The 4527-nt window shown below is 33.8% G+C and overlaps 1 pseudogene; it reads right to left on the bottom strand.

Annotated features, from left to right (window-relative positions):
* Positions 1-1290: 1290 nt before the first annotated feature.
* On the bottom strand, positions 1291-1410 carry LOC135053443 (5S ribosomal RNA; annotated as a pseudogene).
* Between the last annotated feature and the right edge of the window lie 3117 nt (positions 1411-4527).

The following is a 4527-nucleotide window of genomic DNA, read 5'->3' as shown; positions in this document are numbered from 1 at the left end:
ATATGTATATAATACACAGTCCTATTACAATCTATAACTCATATATAAGAATGCTAAATCATGAAGTAAAACTGTAAAACATAACCATGCATAACAATGATACATGAAAATTGTAAACAGGTACAAAATGCTTTGGCAGTTAATATGATGTTACTGTGTTATCAAATAATGTTATAATGCAATATAATATAGCAGCTGTGTACAATTTAAGCAGTGATCATTAAATATAGGAAATTAATACTATGTCATATAACACGTTATGACCATTGTTCCTATTAATGTAATACGTGCAGAAGTTTGGAAGTGTTACTGATGTGGAACTCTATGGATCCCCAGGATCGTTAGGATGAATTTGCTGCATGAGAAATTATGTTTATAGTATTGTAGCAGGAAGAATCTGCTTGTTTACATCTGTTAATAGCACTTTCCTATCCGAAGAAGGATCATTCCATGAAGGTTGTGACCACCGCTGGATCTTTGTCACCTGAGAAGACACTGTTACTCGTTTTTTGAAAGCTTTAATCAATAAATATTTATACTCAGTTGGTCAGCAAACTTTATTTTACATTGGTACCATTTTTGAGCCAATCAAGACTTCTTTCAATAAACAATCGCAGTTTGTCACAGTGAGCAATTCATGGATTGTGTGTTATTGAGCCTCTTTTTCACTCTTTTATTTCTTATCTGGTACTAGTATGGAAATAGGGTTTAGGAGGGAACCGCACCAGTCCAAACAAGATTTTATAAACAAATAGTGGCCTCTGAAAGAACTGAATTTAAATAGAATTTCTTCTGTATATGGCAACTAAAGATGTTGTAGGGGTTAACCCAGTATCATATAATGTTGCTTTCAGTGGTGCTCCCTAGAGCCAGGGAGTAACAAGTACCAAAAAACCAAAAAGAGAGATTTGAAAGAAAGGACTCTTTTTTGGGAGCACTCTTAATTCAGAGGTTATTAGTATAATAGGTAAATCGTCAAAAAACAATTTAATCTGTAAAAGTCAAATTCTAGGAGTGGCTATATGTGAAAAACAAAACTTAGCGAAAATATTAATGAATCAAATTATTCGTGATCTCCAAATTCACGATATACAAATTGCCAGGAGTAGAATTCTGTGACGCTTTTGTCAAAAAGAATCTGCATAATATGTTTTGTGGAATATATGACCATCATTCATACTGCTAATATCCATTACGGATTTTATAAATGCAGAGAAATAAAATCATAGGTCATGCGAATCCCAGTATTGAATGACATAAGGTTGAGTGCCAATGTGTCCGATAGCCAATTTATTGCAGTACCAGGGTGTTCAAAGGAGGTCTCCCTTCCTTGTACTAACCCGGCCTTTCACTGCTTAGCTTCCAAGTTCGGAAGAGATTGGGCATCTCCAGTGAAGTGTGACCGCAAATATTGGACTTAGTACAAGGAAGGGAGACCTCCTTTGAACACCCTGGTACTGCAATAAATTGGCTATCGGACACATTGGCACTCAACCTTATGTCATTCAATACTGGGATTCGCATGACCTATGATTTTATTTCTCTGCATTTATAAAATCCGTAATGGATATTAGCAGTATGAATGATGGTCATATATTCCACAAAACATATTATGCAGATTCTTTTTGACAAAAGCGTCACAGAATTCTACTCCTGGCAATTTGTATATCGTGAATTTGGAGATCACGAATAATTTGATTCATTAATATTTTCGCTAAGTTTTGTTTTTCACATATAGCCACTCCTAGAATTTGACTTTTACAGATTAAATTGTTTTTTGACGATTTACCTATTATACTAATAACCTCTGAATTAAGAGTGCTCCCAAAAAAGAGTCCTTTCTTTCAAATCTCTCTTTTTGGTTTTTTGGTACCTGGTACTAGTATGAAAAGCCCAGTCCAACAGTGGCGGTGAAAAACAGAAAATATTTAGAATAACAGCGCCCTATAATCCAACCAATAATTATACATAAACACAATACCTAACTATTATATACACTATAATGCCACATTTTAACAGTGTATAGGTCTGATACATCATATTAGAGCCTCATCAAATAACAGTGTATGTACCTAATACTTAAAAATGGTTTAACCTAAGGCATAACAATGCTTTTATACAGAGTCAACAGTATGTAAATCAACAACATATAAGTGTTACATAGTCCTGCCGATTCTTAAAACTTATAATTGTGATGCATAACAGTGTAATATATGTATGTAATACACAGTCCTATTTCAATCTATAACTCATATATAAGAAGGCTAAATCATGAAGTAAAACTGTAAAACATAACCATACATAACAATGATACATGAAAATTGTAAACAGGTACAAAATGCTTTGGCAGTTAATATGATGTTACTGTGTTATCAAATAATGTTATAAGGCAATATAATATAGCAGCTGTGTACAATTTAAGCAGTGATCATTAAATATAGGAAATTAATACTATGTCATAAAACACATTAGGACCACTGTTCATATTAATGTAATACGTGCAGAGGTTTGGAAGTGTTACTTATGTGGGACTCTATGGATCCCCAGGATCGTTAGGATGAATTTGCTGCATGAGAAATTATGTTTATAGTATTGTAGCAGGAAGAATCTGCTTGCTTGCGTCTGTTAATAGCACTTTCCTATCCGAAGAAGGATCATTCCATGAAGGTTGTGACCACCGCTGGATCTTTGGCACCTGAGAAGAAACTGTTACTCATTTTTTGAAAGCTTTAATCAATAAAGATTTATACTCAGTTGGTCAGCAAACGTTATTTTAAATTGTCACCACTTTTGAGCCAATAAAGACTTCTTGCAAAAAACAATCGCAGTTTGTCACAGTGAGCAAATCATGGATTGCGTGTTATTTAGCCTCTTTTTCACTCTTTTATTTCTTATCTGGTACTAGTAAGAAAAGCTCAGTCCAACAGTGGCGGTGAAAAACAGAAAATCTTTAGAATAACAGCGCCCTATAATCCAACCAATAATTATACGTAAACACAATATCTAACTATTATATACACTATGATGCCACATTTTAACAATGTATAGGTCTGATACATCATTTTAGAGCCTCATCAAATAACAGTGTATGTACCTAATACTTAAAAATGCTTTAACCTAAGGGATAACAATGCTTTATACAGAGTCAACAGTATGTAAATCAACAACATATAAATGTTACATAGTCCTGCCGATTCTTAAAACTTATAATTGTGATGCATAACAGTGTAATATATGTATATAATACACAGTCCTATAACAATCTATAACTCATATATAAGAATGCTAAATCATGAAGTAAAACTGTAAAAGATAACCATGCATAACAATGATACATGAGAATTGTAAACAGGTACAAAATGCTTTGGCAGTTAATATGATGTTACTGTGTTATCAAATAATGTTATAATGCAATATAATATAGCAGCTGTGTACAATTTAAGCAGTGATCATTAAATATAGGAAATTAATACTATGTCATATAACACGTTATGACCATTGTTCATATTAATGTAATACGTGCAGAGGTTTGGAAGTGTTACTGATGTGGAACTCTATGGATCCCCAGGATCGTTAGGATGAATTTGCTGCCTGAGAAATTATGTTTATAGTATTGTAGCAGGAAGTGTCTGCTTGTTTACGTCTGTTAATAGCACTTTCCTATCCGAAGAAGGATCATTCCATGAAGGTTGTGACCACCGCTGGATCTTTGGCACCTGAGAAGACACTGTTACTCATTTTTTGAAAGCTTTAATCAATAAATATTTATACTCAGTTGGTCAGCAAACTTTATTTTAAATTGGTACCATTTTTGAGCCAATCAGAACTTCTTTCAATAAACACAGTTTGTCACAGTGAGCAAATCATGGATTGCGTGTTATTGAGCCTCTTTTTCCCTCTTTCATTTCTTATCTGGTACTAGTTTCAGTCATGTAACACTTTATGACTATTGTGCATTTTAACTTAATACTTGTAGAGGTTTGGCAGGGTTCCTGATGTGAAACTCTTTGAAACTCCATGATCATTTCAATGAATTTGCTGCATAAGATAATCTTTTCATGGTATTATAGCAAGAAGTGTCGGCTTTTTGAAGTCTGCTAGTAGCACTTTCCTGTCTGAGGAAGGATCATTCCATGAAGGTTGCCACCACCGCTGGATCTTTGGCCCCTGAGAAGACACTGTCACTAATTTTTTTTAAAGCTTTTATCAATAAAGATTTATACTCAGTTGGTCAGCAAACGTTATTTTAAATTGTCACCATTTTTGAGCCAATAAAGACTTCTTGCAATAAAAAAATCACAGTTTGTCACAGTGAGCAGATCATGGATTGCGTGTTATTGAGCCTCTTTTTCACTCTTTCATTTCTTATCTGGTACTAGTAAGAAAATCTCAGTCCAACAGTGGCGGTGAAAAACAGAAAATCTTTAGAATAACAGCGCCCTATAATCCAAACAATAATTATAAATAAGCACAATACCAAACTATTATATACACTATGATGCCACATTTTAACAACATATAGGTCTG

This window comes from Pseudophryne corroboree, chromosome 2 (genome assembly GCF_028390025.1).
Source record: "Pseudophryne corroboree isolate aPseCor3 chromosome 2, aPseCor3.hap2, whole genome shotgun sequence".
Classification (NCBI taxonomy): domain Eukaryota; kingdom Metazoa; phylum Chordata; class Amphibia; order Anura; family Myobatrachidae; genus Pseudophryne; species Pseudophryne corroboree.
Note: the sequence above shows the minus strand (reverse complement) of the source record. Positions and strands in the feature narration are given on the sequence as shown.